Genomic DNA, 27,298 nt, shown 5'->3' on the forward strand with positions numbered 1-27,298 from the left:
GGGGTATATGGGGTATGGAGAGATGCTTCCTCTCCAAAGCTCGTTGATATATATAATAAACATATAATTACAGCTTGACAGCTTGATGTTCTCTCTCCTTACTGTTACCAAAGACAACAGCGTTTGGAACCAATTTAAAGCATAATGTGTAATAGTAACTCTCCTCATCCTAGTCTTAACGCATAAGACTCATTCTTTCCTTCTATAAGCATTTAAAACTATTCAAAATTCCCTTTATGTTTCTATTTTTGTACATTGTAGAAAGGCCTTTAGTCAGACTCTTCTAAGACACACATCAAAGAGTCTACCTGCTTGAATCCTACTTTGAAGGCCCGTATTCATATTTTCATATACCAGTAAAAATAAGAGAAAATAGTCTTTGTGCAATTCCAAAATCTGACTGATCTTTTACTCTTCTAACACAATCAATAAGAGGGAGAAAAGAAAAAGCCTAACAATGAATATCCAAAAGATTTAAACTTTTATTTTGTCCATTAAGGCCTTAACAAAAAATAGTTGCATACTAATTTCTAAAAACAAACGCAATCTTATATACAAAACAATTAAAGGAACATATATCTAAGAAAATTTAAGTCCTTGGTATGTCATTAGGACTTGTTTGTTTGTTTGTTTGTTTGCTTGGGGGGGGGCTAAAGTCTATGGTGCTCAGGGGGTTTTTCTGGCTCTATGTTCAAATATGTTCCCTGGCTGGACTTAGGGGATTATATTTGGTACTCGGGATTCTAAATGAGTGTTCAATAGGGTGCAAGTAAAGTGCCTTAACCCTTCTCTGTACTCTCTTTCCAGTGCCTCTTTAGGACTTTTAAAGTAACTGCCATGCCCTTATCTTTTCTTTCTTCTTTCTATCATGAGATGATAGGAACCTCCTGTCATCTGATGGAAGGCCACTGAGAGCCTTGTTGGCTGGAGACATGTTGCTACCACACAGTTGTCTTTGTTCGGGATGCCATGGCAGAAACATCAGGCTGGGTGACTTAAGCAAGGCAAATTACAGACATCTATTTCTCACATCCCTGGGGGGCTGTGAACTCTAAGATCAAGCTGTCAATGGATTTTGTTTCTTAGAAACCCACTCCCTGGGCTCATGGATGGCATCAGTGCAGTGCCCTCACCTGGAGAAGAGACTAGGGAACTCCAGTTTGGCAGGGAGACCGAGATCAGACTGTAAGGCACAAATGAGGAACATCTGATTCGGAGGCCAGGTAAGGTCAATGAATTCCTGGTCTGGTCCCGGTACATGGCAGAATAGAAACATATTTTGTTGGTGGTGGTTGGTTGCTCATGACTCATTAATGATGCTTTAAGTATCCAAATGGTCACTGACAAAAAAAAAAAATCACCAATCAAAACCCCACAGCGAGTCTACAGAGATAATCCAATGGGTAAGGTATTTGCTTTCCTTGACATGGCGAAACCAGGACCCATCCCAGCACCTTTTACAGTCTCAAAGGAGGACCCTGAGCACAGAGCCAGGAGTCAATTCTAAGCACAGAAACCATATAGGCATGTACCATCCCACATCTCATGAGCTCATTTCCACTCCTGCTTGAGATATACCAGGTCTTATACTGACCTCAACTTTACAAAAATCTTACAAGGAACCGGTCTTCATTACATTTTAGGCCTAAGTCAATCAAGTTCCCTTTAAAATATTATACACACAAACTTGTTAAATGCTACTATAATCAGTGTTTTACCATTCATGATGGAAATTAGGCTTTATAAAAGGTGTGACATAATTAGTAATGTGATGCAAATTGTGTGCATTAGTATACAAACAAATTCAAATGTCAATTTACATTCTAGCTGTATTAATAATACATATTTCAAATACATTAATTTAAAATATTTAAATCTAACTCTTATTCAGAAATTCTTCCATGTAAAGTCTAGTTCCTAGGGAAATTAGGATTTTATTAATTAGATCATATTCTTCACATAGAAACCATATTTCAATACATCTTCTGAGATTTCTAATATTAGGTTTCTATAAAAAGGAGAAAAATATTAAAAATTGGGAAAATAACATGAGCACATTAACTTTTTTTTATTTGCTTGTCCTCACTATATACCATTTTTTACATGTTATTTTTTTACTCATATGGTCTGTAAGGAATCTTTCTAAAATATTCAACTTAGCTTTCCTAGAAACAATAATTTTCTCTTCCAACACTCATTTTATTAGTTTATATAACATATAGTGCAATAAAAGAATAATAGCATTGACTAGCATAAACCTGTTTGGAAACAAACGTAACTGCTTTTTGGCCAGCCCTCAGCTCAGACTGGTGGGAGCAGAGACAGAGCTCACTGAAAGGAATATTACTAGCTCTACTGAATAACCTGGCCTCGGCTCAGTGTCTTGCAGAGGAAAATAGACAGCTTTGACTCATGTATTGAATATTTAAAAAAATATGCTTGAGTGATGGACATTCTCGTGTAATTTCATTAACTACTAGAAAAGCCACTCATTAAGAAACACTAACATTTATGCATTTCCACATCATTAAATAACAGCTGTACAAATGACATTCTTCCTGCACTCCCATTTCTTATCGAGACACTGTGATTTATCATACTGTTAATGACAGACTTTTCTACATACTTGACAATACAATATTTAAACAAATCGTATCTATAGTATTCTGACATCAAAAAAGAGACAATCTGGACTGGATGGATAGTACCGGGGGTAACTTGCTTGCCTTGCACGCACCTGTCTCAGGCCTCCATCCCCGGCATCCCATATGTCCCCCAAGATAGCCAGGGAATGATTTCTTAGCACAGCTGAGCATGTCGAAAAAACTACAGAGAGAGAGAGAGAGAAAGAGAGAGAGAGGAGAGAGAGACTGTCTCAGACAAACCATAACCTAGAGTGAGTCTCATTTGGTCCTTCTTCCACATGGCTTCTTTCAAAATTTTTTTTTTAATTATGGGACCATAATTTACGAAGTTGTTTGTAACAAAGTTTTAGGTATATAATGTTCCAACTATATATGGAGCGATAGCACAGTGGGTAGGGCGTTTACCTTGCATGAGCTGACCTCGGTTCGAGTCTTCTGTCCCTCTCGGAGAGCCCGGCAAGCTACCGAGAGTATCCTGCCTGCTGGCAGAGCCTGGCAAGCTCGCCTTGGCATATTCAATATGCCAAAAATGGTAACAACAAGTCTCACAATGGAGATGTTGCTTGTGCCCGCTCGAGCAAATTGATGAACGGGACGACAGTGATACAGTGCTACAGTGCTAATGTTCCAACACCAATCCCACCAACAGTGGGACCTTCCCTCCACTGATAGCCCAAGGTTTCTCCCACCCTTCCAGCCTCACTCCTTAACATGCACCTGTTTTTGAAGTTTGGTAATTAGAGTTGGATCTCACGCCCACAGTGTTCTCCCCATCTATATCAACCCTGGCCCTGATCTTACTGCTTCTCTGCCCTTCCTTCTATGCCCTTCCCAGTCTTGTTACTATGTCTACCAATCCCATAAAATTTTTCAAGACTTTCTACCTGATCAACTGACATTATTTTATTTATTTATTTATTTATTTATTTATTTATTTATTTGCTTTTTGGGTCACACCTGGCGATGCACAGGGTTTACTACAGGCTCTGCACTCAGGAATCACTCCTGGTGGTGCTCAGGGGACCATATGGGATGCTGGGAATCGAGCCCAGGTCGGCTGCATGCAAGGCAAACGCCCTACCCACTGTGCTATTGCTCCAGCCCCAACTGACTTTAATTTTTGACATCTAAAATTCTCCTTGGCCCAGAGAGATAGCGCAACCTTTACCTTGCAGTGCCTAATCTGTTTCATCACCGGCATTGCCAGAAGTGATCCCTGAGCACAATCCAAGCATATGCACGGAGAGCCCAGCCAGAAGTGGTCTCAAAGCCAAACGCAGGCAAACAAACACGCATCAAAAGCGTTTCCACTAGGTTAATAGGTTAGTTGCTAATAAGATACAGTAATCGGAGTTTGTCAGTGTGGTTCCTAAGAAGAATAGCTAACATATGCTCATGGATTAGCAAGCTATCCTACAAACATATGGATTTTAACAGGAATCATAATCTCTCACCAAAATAAGTGTGATTAACAGTAAGGATTTTTAATAGTTTTTATGGAAGACAGGATTTGGGAGAGAATTTTTTTAGTAACTGTGCCTTCTTAATAGGCTTAAATATTAATATTATTTCTGAGTGTTGTCTAATCTAATCATTAGGGCCAATTCATAATTTTGTGCAACAAAGACATATATGTAAATATATCTGCCAATGATATATTCACAACTTACATGTAAAACTCAAATTTTTTTTATTTTGTTTTGATCCTTAATGTGTTTTTCAGTGTGTGCATACATGGGTTTATGTATGTAAGTGTGCATATGTTTGCCATGTTTATTAAAGTATGAATTTTCAGGGAAATATGTATCAACTATGTATCACTCTCAGAAGCAAATGATGCAGAGTCTCTTGCCTGCACACCTGGCTGTCTTCCCCAGGGCCCCTCGGAGGGGATGGGCTCCAGCTTCCCTCCCCACCTCGAGCAGAGTTCCCGGCAGCCGAAGACCACCAGAACCTAGCTGCAGCCGTGCTGGAGGCTCTTCTCTACACATTCGGACAGGCCTCATGCATGAAGGTACCGGCAGAGGAAGCCAGGTGTGTGTAATCCCATCAACGGCCAACATCCAGAGAGAGACTTAAAAGCAAGCTCTCAGAAGCGCGCGGCTGCTTGCCTACTTCTCCCTCTAGGAGAAACTGGCAATCTTCTGAGAGTTTCCTGCCCTCATGAGACAGCCTTGCAAGCTCTTCATGGTGTATTCATCATGCTAAATCCAGTAACTAGATGGATCTCATTCCCCTGACCCTGAAGAGCCCCCAGTGCAACAGTGTTAGGAGGGCCAAGTCGAAATAGACTTCTAAGATCTCAGGGAAAGGACGAAATGAGATGTTACAAAGCCCGCCCGAGAAATCGGTGATTAACGGGATATTGTGATTGATTGATTGATTGATGTATCATTTATAGAGGACTGTAGATCTCATTTTAAGTTCAAAGATGCTATTCTTAGAGCCATTGTTACACTCTTAAAAATAAGCACCTATAATCTATAAGCCTCTGGTACCAATTCCCCAAAAACCGAGAGACAAATTCTGAAGCAAACAAAAGCCCCCAAATACAAAGTTCTCTCTCCACACAACTGAAACCCTTACTTCCTCTCTCTTACTAACTTCAACTTCAAGTCATTCCAGTTTCTAGAAAGTACCATTAAATTATTGATACATTGGAACTGAAATCTAGGTTAAAAAACAATGGTACACATATCCGTATTGTTCAAGTAATAGTTTTCAATAATTTTCTGGCAATTTTTTCTTCCTTTGACTTTCAAATTACATAAATTGCCCTTTTAAAAAATGTATTTAGTCACCCTGATTTACAAATTTATGATTGAGTTTCAGGCATATGTTTCAACACCACTCCCTTCACTAGTGTCTATTTCCCTCCAGCAACGCCTTTTACCCGACCCTCTGATTTTCTCCCACCCATCAACCTGCCCCTATGAAAGACATGTGTGTTATTTTTTCTAAGTACCTTTTGTCACTGTGGCTTACAATACAGCTACTGATAGGGTTTCACCCATAAAATTGTATCACCTTCCAACACCCCATCCTTCCAGTCTCCCCCCACCATTATTGTAGTGTTTCCTTACTGTCTTAGCCCCCTTCCCCCTCTTAACTAACTTCCCCCCCCAGTCCCTCTCATCTCCCCTAGCCCCCTGCACCACCACATGCTTCCTACTGAAATCCAGTTCTCTGTTTCCATTGCCTTTGGGTTTTTGTTGTTCCTCTACTACTATGTGTCTTTATAACCAGAGTATGAGAGAGATTATACTGTGTCTGTCTCTCTCTCTCTCTCTAAGTTCACTCAGCATGATCCTTCCTGGTATATCCACAATGTAGGAATAAATGGCATGATTTTATCTTCTCCTAGGACACAGTAATATTCTATTTTATATATGTACCATATCAGCTACACTTTATTTGGAGGGGGAGGTTCCTGTTTTATTTTCTTTCAATAAGCAAAAAAGGAAACTACCAAGATTTTTAAAATTAAGTTATTTTGCATGTGGCCGATCCCAACTCAATTCCCAGCAACCACTGGGAAGTGGCCAGCAAGTGATCCCCAGTGCACCCAGGTGTGGCCCCTTACACTCCCACCAAAAAGGAAAATTTAATTCTTTAACCCAAGACTTAAAGGCTATAGACCTTTATAAGACCCTAGATCTTAATAAGCCAATTTTAATAAGTTATTTATAGCCTTTAATTTATGTGTGTATACACACATGTATATTCGTGTACATATATAATACACAAATATTTATAAATATGTGTATCTATTTGATTCCACAAATTTGGAGATGACGTTACTCTTAAAAACTTATTTTTTGCTTTTGTATTTTGGGGACACTTGCAGCTCAGGGCACACAGGTTATTATTTCCAGTACCGCTTGGAGGACAGTGCTGGGGACTGAACCCAGACTTCCTTCATGCAAAGCTTCTGAGCTTCTTTTTTAAGCTAGCCCCCCATCCCTACCATTACCGTGTTGCAAATATTGTATCACAGTTTTCAGTTGTTTGGTTACTTGGGAAGTGCTCCCAAATAAATGTTCCAGCCATTTGGACCACCTCCCTAGACCTTAGTAAGCTAATTTTAATAAGTTAATTTATTTATAGCCTTACATTTCCAAACAAGTCTTATGTTTAAAGTATATTTCATTTGGGCCAGACACCATAGTACAGCAGGTAGAGTATTTGCCTTGCATTCAGCCAACCCAAGTTCAATCCCAGCATCCCATATGGTCACCTGAGTACCACCAGGAGTAATTCCTGAGTGCAGAGCCAGGAGTAAGCTCTGAGCACCACTGAGTGTAACCATAAAACATGTATTATATATTATATCACTATTATATTATGTAATTATATATTATATGATTATTGTGCTGTATTATATATTTATTATTATATATGTATTATATACATATGTGTGTTATATACATATATGTGTATGTATATAATACATATATACACATATATAGTATATTTCATTATGGGTTATACAATATATATTTCATTTGTGTTTAATTATAGAAACTCATAATTTAACAAGCATGCATCTGTGCTTATGCACAGCCTTAGCAATTCAAAAGAAAATAAGGTTTTTTTTTCCCCTAGTTTTAAATGAAACTCCTGAATTCTCCCTGCATCTTTGGTGACAGTCTTGTGGTATGTCTTCCATGTAAGGAATTAAAAGTCAGCCCAAATGATTAGGTGCCGACCAAAGTAAGCATCTGAGCTGCTTTATTTTCTCAAAGTTTTGAAACCTTAGAGAAAGATTATATGTTTCCCTCAGTGTAAGCCACTAAGGGGAATTATAAAATTGGCTTTTTCTAAAGCCTCTTTCAAAGTATATTGACACTGTGGTTGATAGTCTGCAACTATAAACTAATGGCTTATAAGCAAAATTTGCAAAGGTAGCTGATTATATGCACAGTTCATTTTAGAGGACTATTTAAAGATTTTTGGCTAGCAAATGTACTGTATTTCTAAAAATACTTAATTAGAGGCTCTACTAATACAAAGAGACACGTTGAAGAGTATCATTGACTCATATTCCTGCATCCAATGAGTTGTCGTCTCTGATTGTTTCACTGCATTCATAGATTAATCTTTGGAAAAATCAAAGAATTCAAGTGAAGAGGACAACATAGTAGATCATTTTTGCCAACTAACTGGAAAGTTGACATTTTTCGAACACAGAGAAATGGAAGTGCCCAGATGGAACCTGGGTGTGCCTCAGGAGCACTGTGCTGGGTGTAATTTAATTAATCCAAACTCCTTGTGAGAGGACCAAGGACAAACCCATGTTAAAACTAAAATGCTCAGAACTATAATCAAACAACAGGTAATAACAAATTAGCAACTCCCCAGTTGAGAAGATAATCATAGAAACAATAAAGCCCTTTTCATTCATCCACGCATATACCTTTTTAAGCGACTTAAAGTTACGATATCACTTAGAACGTTTGTTTTGTGTTGTTTTTCTCCTGTGAGCTTTTCCTGCTCCCTGTTTGACAGGGGAGGGGCTAGTATGAGGCGCAAGAGGGAGATTGGTGTGGAAATGACTTTGAGTAAAACAAATTTGTAATTAAGAGAAAGATCAAAGAATGAGAATCTTTGCGGTGTGCAGAAACTCAAGAAAAAAAAATCTACCCTTAGAGACCTTATATTCAAGTAGAAAGGCAGAGAGGAAGTAGCAGATCTAAAAGTAAACAAGATAGAATGTTTTAAGATAACAGTACTAAGAAGAAAAGTAGAGCAAGGAAGAGATTGGGGAGATTGGCATTTCAAATGCGTTCTACAAAGAACAAGGAGAAACGGCTGCTTTCAACGTTGGAGTGGTGGGAAGCAGCATTCTGGGACAGAACCCTGAGAGATTTGGAAGCCGCAGGAAGTCAGGGAGCGTAGCCTGGCCTTCTGGCTCTCCCTTCACTCCCCAGCACATGCTGGCTACACTTTTGAATCTCTGTCCTCCATATCAATTGAAATGGGTCAGGCAAATCAGTGAAGATCCACTTTTTTTTTTGTATATTTGTTTTTAAAATGTATAGACGCAAACAAAGAACCTCTTGATCCCTGCATCTTCTCACTGAAAGGCATTGTGGTGGCTATTTTCCCATATAATACTCACACACATGTCTCGTCTATGGATATTTCAACTGGCAAACAAGGTCTCAGTGTTGTGCACTGCTGCATGTTACTCAAGGAGTATTTGTTGAATGAATAAGTGAATTCATTCAGTCATTCATTATTGAACAGTTGACTTGGACAGAGGGAGGAAAAACAACCCAACTTGTTCTGTTAGGTCAGGTTAGAGTGAGAGTAAATAGTATCCATGAAGAGTCGACTTAAAATATTTTTTTCTTTTCATTTCCATAAATCTTCAACCAGAGAGAAAAGACTTTGGGAGAAAATAATTTTTTACCCATTTGCATTCAATATATCCTTACCTTGAAGTATGTTGCCTGCCCTTCTTCATGATCCTATCATATGTCGAGCACTGTATGTGCATGTGTATAGAGGTACATAGAAAAGACAAGATAGAGAGACTTTAAGGTAATTTGATAGTAAGATGTATAATAGTAGCCCTGTTGTCCCGTTGTTCATCGATGTGCTCAAGCAGGCACCAGTAACGTCTCCATTGTGAGACATGTTGTTACTGTTTTTGGTATATCAAACACGCCACAGATAGCTTGCCAGGCTCTGCTATGCAGGCAGGATACTCTCCGTAGCTTGCTGGGCTCTCGAGAGGGACTGAGAAATGGAACCCAAGTCGGCCGCGTGCAAGGAAAACGTCCTACCCACTTTGTTATCACTCCAGTCCCTGGAAGATGTATAATATAGAAAAAAAACTACAACTTCTTCAATTATAATTTAATGTTGGGGTAGTGGTTGCCCAACATCTGGGTGTGAGGATCTCAGGAACTGTTTCAAGCTCTGTGTTCGGAAGTGCCCCCTGGCGGTGTTCAGGGTGCCATCTGCAGATCCGGAAACTGAACAGGGTTCTGTTTCTTGCAAGTCAACCGCCTTACCTCCTAGCTCGTCTCTTCAACTCGACCATTTACTTCTATAATACAGTATGTTTTGAGAAACGGAATCAATATGTATCAAGATAATTTATTATCTTTATGACACTCAAAGGAACCCAAATGTGACAAATAATCTTTTGCTTGTTTGGTTGGTTTCTGTAAACCAAACCAAAACCATAAAATATTTTATTTAAGAAAACAGAAAGCACACACCTGAGCCGAGCCGAGCCTCACCAAGGAGGGAACCCCCGGAAAACCCGGGTATGCTGGTCTTTGTGATTGAGAACTCTGGGCTCAACGGGATGGGAATGAAGATCCTCTGCCCTTATCACCCTGTCTCCAACAACTCAGCCCTCACTCCCATAATACACCTCTGGCTGGCACCAGATAATCTCATCATCGGCCCCCGTCCAGATCACATGTCCTTCTTTCCTGGAAGGGAACATGGCATGACACCGAACCCCATGCCAGGCTCTTTCACTTGGAGATCCCCCGGAGGGGGGAGAGTCAGAGCCCTCCCTGCCCCAAGGAACCCTGCCCCAGCAGCCAAAACCTCCAGAATTCAACTGCTTCCATGCTCACAGCTGCTCTCCAAATGCTTGGGCCAAGCCTCACCCATGAGTGATCCTATTCCTGGACCAAGCAACACTTCATACTCCAAGAGTACTGTACTACTTTTGATGGGGTTCAAAGTAGGAGGCAACCAATCTTGTAGCACTGCAGCACTGTCGTCCCATTGTTCATCGATTTGCTCGAGCAGGTACCAGTAATGTCTCCATTGTGAGACTTGTTGTTACTGTTTCTGGCATATCGAATATGCCACAGGTAGCTTGCCAGGCTCTGCCGTGTGGGCAGGATACTCTTGGTAGCTTGCCAGGCTGTCTGAGAGGGATGGAGGAATTGAACCTGGGCCGGCCACGTGCAAGGCAAACACCCTACCTGCTGTGCTGTTATTTCAGTTCTGCTTTGGGTCAGGGACTGGGGTTCAAGATGGAAACATTTGAAGTATGGTGGTGGGAAGATGTAATGGTGGTGGGATTGGTACTTAATATGAAATGTAATCAAGTATTGTGAACTCCTTTATAAAATTTAAAAAAAATTAAAAACAGAAAATAGAAAGGAGAAAGGCAGGAAGTCCCCGATAATATAAAGGGAGTCTCCTAACAGCGATTCTACTTGTTGCCATCTATCCCAACAGCCAAAATAATAACATTCAAAAAAATTTGCATGGCTATATTCATTGCAGCACTATTCACAAATGCCTAAGCTAGGAAACAAACCCGATTTTCCAAAGTGACTTGACAAAGAAACTGTGGTATATATACATAGTGGAATACTATTCAGCTATAATAAAAGTTGAAATCTTACCGTTTGCTGCTACATGGATAGAAATGGAGGAAATCATGGTAAGTCAGTCAGAAGAGTAACAGACACCTAACCATCTCTCTGATGTGAGGAATATAAAGAAACATAATAAGCAAGTAACAATAATTAAAGGGAACCAAACATGAAGATTGACATACAGAACAAAGCTAACTGAGTGTGGTGGTGGTGGTGGGGTGTGTGTGTGTGTGTGTGTGTGTGTGTGTGTGTGTGCGCACATGTGCACATGGTGTGTTGTGGGGGTGTGGGGATGGGAAGCGACATGGGATAATGTCAGAGGAAAACAGACACTCTGCTGGGAAGTGTGATGTTAGAATGTTGTATACATTAGACCTTACCATGTAAATTAAATTACTTAAATCATTTTCTTTAAAAAGTGGGGGTTGCAACACAAATGGCTCCTCCGTTCCTGAACTCCCATAATCCCGGAGACCCACTAACTACTTTCGGCACCTGGCGGCTTCTTGCAGAAATGCCTCTAGACTGTGAACTAAGCCATGGCCCAATGTCGCCCTGGGAGGGGAAAGGGTTTTCCTCTCTCGGCCTTTCCTTTCCCCGGTGGCATGGCGACCGCCATCTCATAAGGCCCACTAAACAGAGGCATGAGCTTGCAATAATGCGACTTCTGGCAGGAATTTCTCTGGACTTAACTACTAAAATACCAGAAATCCAAAATCATCACATGCTCTTCATTCTCAGCAATGGAAAACAAATGATCAAATGATGCCTTTTTGGCAGGTCTGATTGTTGGGGGGAAATTCCAAATGATAATAGTGAGTTTTCTGTTGAAATGTTGAATGTAATCAAAGTAAAGAGAAAGTAAAGTGAAAATCATCAGCCGCACAGGCGGGGGGTGGGGGTGGGATGGGAGGTATACTGGGGTTCTTGGTGGTGGAATATGTGCACTGGTGAAGGGATGGGTGTTTGATCATTGTATGACTGAGACTTAAGCCTGAAAGCTCTGTAACTTTCCACATGGTGATTCAATAACAAAATTTAAAATAATTTAAAAAGTGGGGGTAGCAGTCGGAGAAATAGTACAGTGGGTAGGGAATTTGCCTTGCATGTGGCCAACTGGGGCTTGATTCCTGGCATCCTGTATGTTCTCCCATGTACCACCAGGAGTAAGAGTCAGGAGTAACTCTTGAACATCACCGGGTGTGACCCCAAAAGCCAAAAAATATAGAGAACTCCTGAGCAGTATTCCCATGACAAACAATCTAATCAAAAATATATAGGGGTCAGAGATAGTATAGTGGTGCTTGCCTTGAATGTGGTTTATCCTGTTAGGTTCCCAATACTGCATATGTCTCCTGAGAACCACTGGAATAAACCCTGTTCACAAAGTTAGAAGTAAGCCCTGAGTATTTTCAGGTGCGACCAAAATTCTTATATGTATATATATATATACATATATATACATATATGTATATATACATGTATAAAATAGCATTTATCATTGTTAATAATAATCACTAATATTGAGTTCTTATATATTATGGTCTTCAGCAACTTGCATGTATATCTCATTTAATGTTTTAAAAACCTTGATAAAGCAATCAATTATTAATACACTTCTTTTGGAGATTAGAAACTTTAGAGGTCAAAGGTTGTCTATGTAATGGTTAGTAAATGAAACAGATAGGATCCCCAACACAGAACTCTTTTCTCTAAATTTCATTATTTTAGCATTGGAATACATAGTTCCTACTTTAATACACATATGAAAATGTCAGTTAATTTATGGAACACCTGAAAAGGTTTTGAGATCCCTTTGAAACTTTAGGAAAAGTTTAAATAAATTACTTAATCTATATTATATCTCAATTATCTGTTGCCTAGAATTTCAATATGAGAATAATTTGTGTCTTTTGCTTAGCAAAAAAGAACATCGACTATTCATTGCTATCCATTGAGTATCTGTTGGATCTGAAAAATGTGAGACTTTTTATAAATCAGCACATTTTTATTATTTCTTTTTAAGATTTACCAAAGAAACATTTGTTGACTTGGGAAAGTTCTATTTAAATAGTCTAATTTTTCTTTAAAGCACCACATATTAGCTAATGACTAGCAATACCACATAAACTTAGCCATACTGTTCGACCTAGCTAGGTAATTTTTAATTGATAGAACAGAAGACATGCCTAACTTTGATATTTCAAGTCTACACAAAAATTGAAAAGATGTCAAGTGTGTTAAATCTCTGAATGACTAGCTCAAGTTTAGCTGATATTGTTCAAATGTACTCCACATCAAATATGAGAATAGGCTATGTAATTCTGCTTAGATGCAATAAATTCATCTTGTCAGGAAAAACTGAAAGGTGCAAGTGAGGGTCCTGCCGCCAGAATCAAGAAAAGGGGGAGAATAAGTAGAGGAGGGTCTCTAAAGTATGGGCCTTAGAACTCACCCACTTGTATCTTCTTATTTGATCTGACTGTCTAACCCAAGGTGGGTGATTCCAGGCCTTGGGTTGCACTAAAATAACCCAAGGGCAGCAGTCGTAGTGTCTGGTGCAAATGGAAGGTGCTTTCTGTTTGTTCACTTCAAGAAGGTAGATTTCCAATGATGCACTGAGTGATCTCTTTTCCGAGAAGTGGGCATAGGCCAAACAAGTTTGTGAACCCCTGGTATAGCCTGTATTGACTTACCCTGTTCGGCTAATAACTGCCGGTGATCAGTACATACGCCAGAAAGGTAACACACTCAAACTGGGAAAGAATTGTCTCCACTTTAGTTTTATAAGGTAGTGTTATGGTCACTGATACTCTGCACTGACTTTCTGCTTGCCATAGTCCTCACCTACTTCCCACAGTTCTTCAGGGAACTGTAGGCTTGTGGTTGGTAGTTGTCATTATGCAGCTCAGGTCTCTTCTAATTCCATTATCTTTTTTTTTTCTTTTCCCATGACTCCAATTTGATGAGTTCAGTGTTATAATCACAGATAATGATTATTGACCATTTGACTGTTCTCAGGCAGACAAATCCATAAGTGGTTATCACTATTACTTGTATCAGCTTCCCAAATTAAAGAATGCAATCACTTAACTTCACCAGCTCATAATGTGAGTGAATGATTATATTAATAATAGTTATTCACTTGGCTAACAGTCAAAGTCAATCTACCATAATCTGCTAGATTTTTATTCAAAAGTGGCTCAGTTAGAAACAGCCATTTTTATCCCCTTATGTGTCAGGACTAGACTGATAACACATTGGATAGGGTGTTTGCCTTGCACATAACCGATGTGGGTTTGATTCCTCCGTCCCTCTCAGAGAGCCCGGCAAGCTACTGACAGTATCCCGCCCGCATGGCAGAGCCTGGCAAGCTACCTGTGGCGTATTCAATATGTCAAAAACAGTAATAACAAGTCTCACAATAGAGATGTTACTGGTGCCCACTTGAGCAAATTGATGAACAACAGGATGACAGTGCTACAGTGCTATGTGTCAGGTGATTACAATACAAGCATGAAGTCGACAGAAAATTAGACATATCATTCCATACCTAGTCTGCTCCTGAAACTCACCCATTCGCCCACCTGTGAAGAATTAATATTGATAACATGATATCAAATGATATCTAGTGAGTGACTCACCAACAGTGGAAAGAGGCAATGTCTAATATTTTATTAGACAGAGAATTTTCATTTGGGGATGATAGATGCTGTGGGAGCTACTAAAACATTCCAGAGAAAATGTGTCTTCACATTTGATAACAAATTGCATCAAATGATAACAGCCTGATTCAGTGCCTACCTCTGCTTCTGTTTCTTGGGACTCCTGGTAAATCAAAATCAACCTCTTTTTAATGTATTTTTTTTCATCATTGTAATTTTTAGAACACTCTCAAAGCCCCTACCTACAATCAACATTTCACTGCTTGGTTCCAACTTAATCCTGATTTTGTAGTTCAAAATAGTCTCACCATCTTGACAGATTCTGGTATCTACTATCAGTATCTCCTCTGTTCCTTAATTCTGATCTCTTTTGATCTCCACTGGTACCTACTAAAACGTCAATAAGTCTCTGTCTAATACTACATAAATGTAAATTAAGACATTCAAAACTCCACCTCCCACTACAAATAGAATTATACTTATTTGTTATAATTTCTTTATGGATATATTCATAAAATAGAAATTATATACATTTTCAGTTAAGATTTTCATAATCATTCATTTACTCAACTCTTGAGCACATATTTTGTGACAATTCTTTCGGAGGAATACTTTAGACTTCAAAATAACTTATTTATTTTTCAATACAAGGCACAAATCTTTCTAGAATACTTGATATTGAAATAGCCAGCTGTCGTAGCTAATGTTTAATGATGATCTGAACAAAGCCTATTGAAGCAGCCAACTCACCTGGACAATGTAAGGTGTTACTCATCGCTTAAACTTTTAATATTGAAAAAGAGAATTCTCTTGTACCTGGTTGGGGGTTAATCTTTTCTTGAATATTTGATATTGTAAAAGCCAGCTATTCTGGTTAGTGTTAGCCATTAGTAGTTTCTTAAATATTACTAGTGACTAATTTGTATTTTCCGTCCATGACTCTTTCATCATAACTAACTTATCCATGCATAATAAACACCAAAAAGCCAGCAACAGGCAATATGCAGGCATTTAACCACATTTTTTTCTCGTTGTACCATTAATTCGTGTACTTCAGCTTGTCTTGGATTCTTACACTGATTCTCCTTCATCACTGCTGGCTATCTCCACTGTTTGGAAGTTGAGAGATAACATAGGTAGAATGAAGGGCATAAAATGAATTAGTATAATAGAGATCCATCACATGGATCTCTAAAGAATTTAGACCATCACATGGTCTAAAGAATGACATATTTTCAGCATCTACCTTCTTATTCTTTCTCATGCCTCCTTTCCATCCTCTAAGCTCTGCCTTCTTCCTTATTTTGATACCCTGTGTGGACTTTCACGGCTCATAAACTTTAGCTTCCCTCTTTCCTTCCTATCTTACTTTGTCCTTCTCTCCTGAATTAAATGAACTTGCAACTCCGAGTAATAGCTACCTCGATCTCTCAACTAGGAGAATGAAAAATTTGCTCTAAGGATCTTGCAAGAAAACTATAACATCAGGTACTCTGAAATATGTACAATTTGATCTACTAGTATTTTCTTCTAAATTCACATCGACAGGATTTAGAGGAGATTCCTACCCAAATGTGTCAGGTAGAGTTGGTGCCATTACCAGCCCAGTGCTTTCAAGCACACACTCTCACAAAACAAAGACATTATTCAGAGACTCAAGAAAGCTTTTGAAAGTTTGGGTGCGCCACTGATTCCTCTTTGGGCAGCTATAACATAACCCTCTGCTCATTTGACATGTTTTCAAACTGACTTTGTTCTTTGATTATTTCAGACATAGAAAGGTCACATTTTGTTATAATTCAGTCTTTGCTTTTCCTGATCAAACCTTTGCAATATACTTACTTGCTTAAACTTTGGAATGTAAAAAGTAAGCTGACATTTTGAAATTTACAGTCTGCATATTGAAAGGGCTTATTAATTGGCATTTAAAGGGAAGGAGGGTACATTGATTTACAGATTTTCCAAAACTGGATCCTTTTCATTGGAAGTCTCATGTAAATAATGCTTCTGTGTTTTTATCATTGCAAGCATTTTAAAAATTATTCATTTGGTACTTTGGGAAATATAGTAATGCACCCATCACAAATTTTGTATGTGAACACATTGTCTTCAAAGTCCAAAAAGCAAATATTATTTTAAGTTATAGTTCAGAAAGCAATTATAACTTACAGACACATTTGAATGCAATTTTATAACCTCAATATATGTGGAAAAGCCTGAATGTAAAGCTCAATATAAGGACTCTAGTGTGGTTTTATAAACAAATAAAAATTGTGATATTGTGTTGTTTTAACAAATCTTAGAGAGGTAGTTATGGAATCAATATCCTAAGTTATATTTAGGAACTATTAACATTATAAACCTAGATTGTAGGCAGAATCAACATTTTTTCTTATAATATAAATGAGTTAAAGTCTATATTTAACATCAACTCTTAAAGAAATGAAATAAAATTGACTAAGAGCATTAACATTTCTCCTACCCACAACTGTCTTCTTCTTATTGCCTTCTAATTACTATTTCTTTCAAATTTTAGACAACCCAATGGCTCTCCTTTCTCACAAAACAAGGGGAGAAAATAAATCTAAGTATTCACTATAAGGAATTGCTATTTTTCAAATACAACAGAATCCATATTGGTGCAACTTCTGATTGTTAAGATTTTATTTAACTTCAATTAAACTGCAATACAAATTACAAAAGTAAAGCAGCAGTATAAAATATCCAATGTGCTTATGAATTTATAAGCTATAATTAGTACATGTGTTTGTCAAAACATTTATGGATGTTTTTCTTTCTTTCCATTTTATTTTCCCTCTCTCTCCTCTCTCTCTCTCTCCTCACTCTCTCTCTCTCTCACTCTCTCTCTCTGTTTCTCTCTCCCTCTCTCTCTGCCTCTCACCATTATTCCCAAACTTTGATGGAAAGATTTGGAATATTCTGGGTCAGTTTCTCATAATTTCTCTGTGTAACATCCACTTGCATTTTGGATGCACCCAGAATAATACTTACTAAGACTAATAATTTATAGGACTGATTAATCTAAATTTTCTAAAGCAAAATTCAAGTGCTAGAGTTTGTTAGCTCCAATTTAACTAAGTACGACCTGGAAATTTTTACAAAAATTATATTGAGGTCTCATTTCTTAACAATCATATTCAAATGCCTGCAAGTTTGGGCTGGACTTTGGCATGTTTTAAAGGTTCTCCGGGGGGACTGTGATGTACAGTCAGATCGAGAATCACTGAGTTAAGAACAAGAAAATTAAAACAATTTCCTTGTAATTTTGATGTTGCATCCTTGTGAAAATAAGTAAAAAAAATCATGTATCATGGTGGTACATCACTTTGAAATGTTTAATGATGTATTGGATTTGTTTCCTGTAAGTATTGATAAAAAGAGTGCACACTGAATTTAAGTGTAGAAAATGTCGTATCGTGACAAACAGTACTAGTATGTCTGATTTTCTTAATTTGACAACCATTTCTTGTCCATCTAAGAGTATCACAGTGACAATTTTAAAGATACATAAAGCACTTTCTTCAAATTGCTTCTTAAACAAAGGAGCACTTTGATACATCTTTTGCTCCATAACTTATAATTCCTTAATTTCAAAACCATAGATGAAAATATCACATTAAATTATTATAATCTTTCTGTTTACAAGTATTTTACATATATTTACTCTCAGTAATAATGCCTCTGGAATGGCAAATGCAGCAAATAATCCATACATTCATGTTATGAATACTTCTCAAATAACATATACAAAATTTTATATGTTCCAAATTATTGACGAAGGAAATAAAATAACCTGACATCAGATGAATTATTTGACTAAACTTTGAAAGGAACAAATAAAATTAAAACCTGAGATGTGAATCCTTCAGGTGATTTCTGAGTAATATTCTGTAACTCTGGAAATTTTCATTAGCACATATTGTCTTGTTTCTTGTTTTCACTTCAAACACTACCACAAAAATAACCAGTATTTAATAGATGACTTGATTTAGACCGAATATTTTTAAAATTTTAAGTGTCTGATACAATAAAGTGTCATACATTGTAATATCAGCTTTTACATTTTTCAAACACAAATATATCTTGTAAAACCCCCCAAATTTTCATAATTAATTTTTCATTTACAATTTGCTGCATTTTAAAAAGAATGTTCTTAATTTATAATGAGCTGATTTTTCAAAGTCAAAAATTTTAAACCGTATTTCCCTTTTCCATACTATTTAAATACTGCCAGAAAACAATAAGTAACCGTAGCAATCTGTTAAAATGCCAAATTGCCCAAATATGAAATATACTTAATTGCAACAGCAAACTTACAGGCTATCTTCAAATTAGTATTTGAATTACATATAGTACAGTTTCAAAATAATATTGATTACTGTATTTGCCTTCGGTTTCTGCATTGTTCTTAAGTTTTCATGTCTATAACATGAATGTAATTGCTTCACTGATTTCTTAAAGTCCCATAGTTATGCTACAAAACAAGAATATTTTAACTGAATTCGCCTTTTAAAAGTTGAACTCAGCTCTGTTCATCAACATGGATAGTCAAATAGCAAACCAGCGCGAATGAAATCCTGAAAGTTATGAATCAACTCCGCGCTTTTAACTGGTTTTCAACTCATGATATGTATACCCATAGGCTCTGAAGCATTTGGGTGAAAGTGAAAAATAAAGTTATTTAGTACTTGTTATATATAAATAGTTCTATGGGAATGTTCTGATGTTGAACTGAACATCTCATTCTCCCCAAAACCTTATGAATTGTGTGAAATAATACTGCGTGTTTTATCCAAACTTGGAAAGCAGGTCATCCGCTTGGGCATTTCAGATAGCTGTAATTTTACATTCCGTAGTTACAGAAGGCATTTGTTTACTGTTCAGATGCTTTTCTGGTCTTCAAAATTATAATCACAAAATTTTTAGTTATAAAATAAGCCTAGCTGTAGCTCCTAAAATTGGAGATGAGTTTCAAGTCAGTTAATGTGATTTTAAAAACCTATAAATTTGACAAACCTTCCAATTTATTAGGAATGAAACTATTTCAGTTATTCTTATTACACTTATAACCATTTGTTTATTAATTTTGAGAGGAAATGTGAGAAAGCCTCTTAAAAATAAAATGCAATCTACTAATTGTGAAACTTTCTGGGATTTCCAAGTAAGTTGAAATCAATTTACATCTTTAAAAATCCCGATTGCAGTTAAAAAAAAGAAGAAAAAAAACACAAAAAAGTATGCACTGAAAACTAAAAGCCTCAGTTTGTAGTTAGAGTAAATAGATCCTTGCATGACAGAACTCCACAGAAATACTGTTAGATGCTAGAAAACAGCTTAAAAAAAACTAAAGAGTATTGCAGTGTACACTGTATTTGGAAAAAAACCCTGAGATAAAGAACTTTCTCCTGGTAAGAAACCTTAAGGTATATAGGTGGGATTTCCCATGATTCAGAGAGGAACTCCTACTCACAGCACCCCTCCCCCCAGCCACTCCGCTTTAAAGCAGAAGATAAAGTTTAAAGAAAAAGGAATTCTTCATCAATCAATGTATCTGATCGAAACAAGTTTTCCCTTCTGCATGATTTATATACGACTAAAAGACAAAGATTATCCTAACTGAAGGATTTGGTCATCTCTTGGTGTGTAAAGCAGAAATCTCTGAAAATAGCCCCTTGATGTAAAAAAAGGAGCAAAAACAAGAGTTGGTGCTTTAGTTTTTACCGCACCACGAGTTTGCTCATTCCATTGAAGCACAGCTTCGAATTAGTAAAAAAGATAGCAAATAATTCTGGTGTCGAGATTTGAATGTGGAAAGTCTTTGGATATTTGCAGACATCTTCTGGTAATATGGGTATTTCATATATATACATATATATATATATATATAGTTGACTTGTAAGGTCGCGAAACAGTGGGGTGTGCTTTCCAATAAATACTGGCTGATTGTAAAGCAAATTAAAATGGGCTGTATTCGGAGAACATGCTCTGCAATCCCCTCTTCTTCTGAACAGTTAGGTTTCTGAGAATTCTGGAATTTGCTAAACCACGAAGTACAGAAGGAGGTGCTCCTGCGTGGGCTCCTTTCTCTCTCTCTCTCTCTTTCAGCTTTGTGGTTGTTTCTGAGTTTCTTTCCGGAATCTACTATTTCTACCCAGGCGCCAAGAGTTCTTGGTAAATTGCAGGGGAGGGGGTGCGGGGTGGGGAGGGCGAGGGTGAGGCAGGGCAGCCGCGAAACGTGGGCTCGGCCCCGCGCCGGGGCGCACACGCGGCCGGCGGGAGGAAACACGTTGCCCCGCTGCGTGCGTTTCGCTGTCTCGCCCCATCCTGGCACTGACTCATCCCGCCGCAACGTCGAGCGTGACTCCCGGGATCTGACTTGGCTTTGGCTGCCGTGGGCACGGGCGGCGGAGCCCCACCGCGCCCCCCAACCTCCCCCCCACCCAGACCCACCCACCCAGCTCGCTGGCCCCCCGCCCCGGAGTCGCACGCGGGGCCGGGAAAAGTCCCCCACGGCGGCCGCGCCCAGCTCCGGGGCAGCCCTCCGGGGCGCTCTCCGGCCGCCGCAGGAAGCGTGCGCTTCCAGGAGGGTGTGCGGCGCGCGCGGGGGGCTCACACGCGCGCCGACGGAGCTGCTTAACGGAGGGCGTGGCGGGAGGCGTGGCGCGAGGGGTCCCGGCGCGGGCGGGCGGGCGGGCGGGCGGCGAGGGGGCGGGGGGCGGGAGCTGGGGTTGGGGTGGGGGGGGGAGAGAGAGCGCCGCCGGGGCAGGGCGGCGCGGCGCCCGCGAGCGGCTCCCGGCTCCCGCTCTTCGGGCCGCCCGGGCCGAGCCGCCGCGGGGGCGGGGCCTGCGGTGATTGGCGGGCGGGCGGGGAGGTCGGAAGTACTTTGTTTTTTATGCTAATGAGGGAGTGGGGCTTGTCCGTATTTACGTTGAGGCGGGAGCCGCCGCCCTTCATTCACCCACATGGTCCTTCGAGGTTCCGCCGCCGGCCGGCCGGCCTGCGCCTTCGCGCCACTTCGCGCCCTCGGGCCAGGCCCGCGGGGCCGCCCGCCGACCCCCGCCGCGCCGCGCCGCGCCGCGCCCGGCCCCGCGCGCCCCCACCCCCGCGGCGCGGCCCGTCGGCGGGGCGGCCCGGCCGCACCCCCCGCCCCGGCCCGGGGAGGGGGGGGCGCCCGGGGTCGTCGCGGCGCGGCGGCGGGTGGGCGAGGCGGGCGCGGCGGAAGATGGTGGCGGCTACTCGTGCCGGTGAGTCGGGCCGCCCCTCCGCCGCCGGAGGGAAACCTGTTGTGTGCGGGCCCGGGCGGCCCGGGGGGCGCCGGGGCGGGTCTCCGGGGGCCCGGGGGGCCGCGCCGGCGGGGGGCCCGCGGCGAGGCGCCGGCTCGCACGCGGCGGGCCCGCGGGGGCGGGGGGGCGGGGGGCGCGCGCCGGGGCCGGGGCCGGGCGGCCAGGGGGGCGGCGGCCGCGCCCGGGACCCGCACGGACCCCAGCCCGGGGCTGGCCGGGGCGCCCGCGCGCGCCGCGCACACAATGGGCCCCCGGGGCCGGGACGCGCGGGGTCCCGCGGCTCGGGGGCCGGGACTCGGGGGTCGGGCGGGGGGCCTCCCCGCGGCCCCCGGCCGGCCCGGGAAAGTTTGTCCCGGGGGCGAGAGTTCGAGCGGCGCCAGAACAAAGCGGCGGCGGCGGCACATGGGGCAGGCCGCGGGCCGGGAGGGGGCGCGCCCACGAGGTACCTGCGCGCCGGCGGGAGCCCGCGGGGGCCCCCCCAAACTTTGTGTGGGCGCGGGGGGCGCCGGGCCCGGCGCGGCCTGGGCGCCGCCTCCCCGCCCCCGCCGCCCTCCCGTCCCGCCCGCGGCCCCGCGTGGGCTTTGTTCCCCCCCCGCGTGGGCGCCGGCCCCGCGCGCCCCGCGCCCAACTTCCCGGGCCCCGCGGGCGGCCGCCCTCGGCGCGCGCCTTCCCGCAGGCCCGGGCGGGCCGCGCCGCCGGCGGGGGCGCGTCGGGGGGCGGCGCGGGGCGCGGGCCGGGCGGCGGGGCGGCCGCCGCGCCGCCATGTTCCTGCGGGGCGGGCCGCGCGCGGGGCCGAGGGCGGGGGACATGGCGGCGACTGCGCGCCGCCGCCGCCGATTGTTCCGGCGCTAGGCCGCGGGCCGCGTGCGACGGGCCACCGCGGCCGCCGAGCCCCCGCCCCCTCGGGGGGAGCCGGCGGGGGGACACAAAGGGAGAGGGGCGGCCGCCGCCGCCGCCGCTGCGCCCGGGCCACGGGCTCCGCCGGTTCGCGGCGCGCGGCCGCCGCCGGGAAACGGGGAGTGTGGCAGCGGGCGGGGGGCGGGGGCGCCGCCGCGTCCGGCAAGGCCCCGCGCTCCCAGGAGCCGCCGCCGCCGCCCCCTGGCGGCCGCGCGGGGAAGCGCCGCGCCGCGCGCCCCCTTGTGCGACATGTGCTGCCGGCCCGGGCCCCGGGAGGGAGCGAGGCGGGCGCTTGGGCGCCTTCGGGGCCGGGGTTCCCGGCGGGTGGAGGGGTGGGGGGCGGCCCCCGGCGCAGGTACCTCGTGGGCGCCGGCCCGGGGGGCCACGGCGAGGCGGCGCGGGCCCCGCGCGGCCGCGTGCCGGCGCGGACCACGTCAGTTGGGGAAACAACTCTTTATGCCGGCGCGCGGCCACGAGGTCTCGGCGGGGGGAGGGGCGGCGGCCCCGAGTCCCCGCGCTGTCGGCGGGGTCCTGCGGGGGTCCCGCGCCGCTGTCTCGGGAGCTTTTTAAGCCAGACCCGAAAACCACTTGGGCGGTTTTTACTTTTTTTTTTCCCCTCCCCCACCACCACCCAACTTTATGCCTGTTCCCGTCGGAACCCCCCTACCCCCACCCCCGTGCATTGTTGGCCCTTCCCAGCCCCCCCAGTAGTGGCCTGGCTGCAGGAATCCTCGGGTTTGCAACACGGGTGGTATTGATCGGCCTTGGAGGGGGTGGGAAAAGAGCACATTTTTCAGCCTGGACTTGAAGGATGATCCTAATGCTCAGCCAAACGTGTTTGTTGCTCTCCCTGCCCCCCACCCCCCACCCCTGCCAGCCAGACACGTGGACCCAACTGCATCCACAGCTTTTCTTAGACTCCTCGCGGCCCCCGGAGCCCGCCCCAGTTGGGTAAGTGGATTCTAATTCTTTTTACCGACTTCTTTAAAACAAGTTTCTCTTCGCATTCATCTTTTAAATCAATGGAATTGGGCTTCCAAAGTGCAAAATAGGCTCTTTTTAATACTTTGTACATTTTTTACCTCTTTCAGAAAAGTAACTCGGTATGGGGTGTATATATTTAGATATATACACATATATGTATGTGTTTTAACTTTGCTAAAAGCTATAGCAAACTTTAGACGTCTTTGGAAACTAAAACGATTCACAGCACGTGACTCTCAGAACTGCTTTTAAGCTTGGCTGATAAGGGTGAATCTAGAGTAAAATTTGAAGATTTCATATTGTTTTTAATGTAAGTGCTACCGCCAGCCAATACACACAGTGTATTCTGGACGGTACTTTTATTAATTTGCTGGGTATTTGCTAATTGGACACCAGAAGAAATGAGTGTTTTGCCACGTGGATGGGAAGATTTCTCTAAAGGTATGAGTTCAATTGCTTTTGATTTTTCTCATTTGCACGCAGTTTGATTTTGAATTTTCAGCATGCCTTTTTAAAAGAGCAACCACTTTGTTTAGAAGTATTGGAATATTGGTGGCTCTGATGGCCTTGGATGAAGAGAGGTCAAAATGTGTTTATGCTAATAATGGAACTCAACAGGTTTGAGATACACTCATTTTCTCCTTCCTTGTCTGGATTATGCAGAATTTTGTGTGTTTCCTGGGCATTAATGAAGTAGGGGTTTCTAATTATTTATTTCAAATTTAGCAGGAATACAGAGAAACTCAACCTTGTAAAACTGAAGATTGTGACCAGTCAGAATAATGTCAAAGTGCTTACAGTGCAGGTAGTGATATGTGCATCTACTGCAGTGAAGGCACTTGTAGCATTATGGTGACAGCTGCCTCGGGGAGCCAAGGTGTGCCTTCACGTGCAGGCCTGCTGGTGTTGAGTGCTTTTTGTTCTAAGGTGCATCTAGTGCAGATAGTGAAGTAGATTAGCATCTACTGCCCTAAGTGCTCCTTCTGGCATAAGAAGTTATGTTTTCATCCAATAATTCAAGTCAAGCAAGTATATAGGTTTATAATAGTTTTGTTTGCAGTCCTCTGTTAGTTTTGCATAGTTGCACTACAAGAAGAATGTAGTTGTGCAAATCTATGCAAAACTGATGGTGGCCTGTTATTTCCTTCAAATGGTTCTTTTAACTAATTTGTGTGCTTTTATTGTGATGTAGAATCTGCCTGGTGTGTCTGATGTCACAGCTTCTGTAGCACTAAAGTGCTTATAGTGCAGGTAGTGTTTCGTTATCTACTGCATTATGAGCACTTAAAGTACTGCTAGCTGTAGAACTCCGGCCTCGACCTGTCTCCCAGTCAAACTGCCCCGTTACTGAACACTGCTCTATGGTTAGTTTTGCAGGTTTGCATCCAGCTGTGTGATATTCTGCTGTGCAAATCCATGCAAAACTGACTGTGGTAGTGAAAAGTCTGTAGAAAAGTAAGGGAAAATCAAACCCCTTTCTACACAGGTCGGGACCGGTTGCAATGCTGTGTTTCTGTATGGTATTGCACTTGTCCCGGCCTGTTGAGTTTGGTGGGGATTGTGACCAGAAGATAACTGAAAATGGTACTGAAGATGCCGACCGCCTCCCCTAAGTATTCCAGAGACGCCGAGTCCGGAAAACCTTCTCAGCGCAAGGTTACTCACATGAATTCCAAGTGTGTCCTTTTTATCCTAAAACATTCTACGTCTGAGATTGTATGTTCTTGAGACTCTGTTACACTTTTTTGTGCACTTACTGGGTTATCAAGTAATGAGTTGATCGGACTGATCCGTGTGATCTATAAAGTTAGGGCCTGCCATTTTGCTTTATTGAGTCTGTTCAGAATGTTTTATTTGATCTAAAAGTAAATTTTACTTGCGCATTTAAATTTACTTAATGTGTAAAGGGGGTTTTCTGTTTTGTATTTTTAAAAATGAAAATTTGGGGGGATTATCTTGTTTCTGTTTGGTATTTTGCAGTGTATTACAGCTCAATTAGCAAATGGGTAACTGGTTAAATACAGTTTTTGTAATTGTTAATTATGCCTGAATTGGTGGTCCGTAGAGTCTTCTTTAGCCTGTGGAAGTTAAAAACTTAAAAGGAAGCAGTACATGCTGGTGCTAATGGAACGATAAGTACATGTATGTGGTACACTTCTCTCATGCCGAAAGTAGACTTCCACTTGGGTGGAAGTAGAGTAAGTCTGACTTCTTGTTCTATGCTTTCCAAACTTGGATAACAATGATTTTTGATTCTGATTGATGTGACAAGTCACTGAGGTGTGGCATGTAAGAAGGAGCTGTTTGGGGTTGGGGGAGCTACACCCAGTGGCCCAACTCAGGACTCCGCCTCTGGTGGTGTGCAGAAGAACGACAGGGCGCCCTGGATCAGACCTGGTGAGTGGTGTGACGACGCGCCCTGCCCCTGTACTCTGCAGCCCCTGCCAGCATTGCTAACAGTTTTGCCTTGCCTTTAATGGTTCTTATCTGTAGCCTGTTCTGTTTATGTAGAAAGAAAGCTGCTTTGATTAAGGGAGTGATCCTTTAAAGACCAATTGAAATATACAGTATTGGACCAAGCTGTGTTTCAGAGGAAAGTTGCTGGTTAAGTATGAAATTTCTGTTACTTCTACACATTGACTGTGAAGTTTAGAAATTTTTTAAATATACTGTAAAATCTGACTAGATTTTTTTTTTTTTTAATCCCTTAAAGAATAAGAGGCATGTTCGTGAAACTGAGTAAAAAGGTAAGAGCTCCACAGTTTTGAAGTTACATGAGGTAATCATTTCTGGAATAAAGATTTGGCCTTTTCCTTTGAGTGGAACACAATCTAAAAAGTGGTTTGGGTTAATGACAGTTCAGAACATTCAGGTTTTCTAAAGGTTCCTTAATTTTTTTTTTCTTTTTTGGGGGGGGGCCACACCTACAATGCACAGGTGTTACTCCTGGCTCTACACTTAGGAATCACTCCTGGCGGAGCTCTGGGGACTATATGGGATGCTGGGAATCAAACCTGGGTGGGCTGTGTGTGAAGCAAACGCCCTACCCTCTGCACTGTCACTCCAGCCCCAGATCCCTTAATTTTTTTCATGGCTTGTAGAATCTCAGGTTCCGTGTTTTATATGTTAGCCAGTGTCTCCCTAAGCCAAATGATTTTATTCTAAACTTTTAGGAAACTAACCACTGTCAAAGGTAGGACAGTGACAAGAAAGCTTGATTTTTATTAATATGCCAAAATGTGCTAAGTAACTTTGAATAACAAAGTGAAAGTAAATAAATGGTTAGCTTTCCATAGATGCCCGACAGCAGTGCTTGTAGTTAGGATGCAGTCGGGCTGCCAGCAGAAATGTCTGTTTAGTAAACACGTTACTAGTTCCTTTGGTGGAAGAGAGCCTGACATTCCAGTGGGGAAGGTTCATTAGAAATTGTGCTGGTTTATTTC

The sequence above is a fragment of the Sorex araneus genome, chromosome 1, assembly GCF_027595985.1.
Source record: "Sorex araneus isolate mSorAra2 chromosome 1, mSorAra2.pri, whole genome shotgun sequence".
Lineage (NCBI taxonomy): Eukaryota > Metazoa > Chordata > Mammalia > Eulipotyphla > Soricidae > Sorex > Sorex araneus.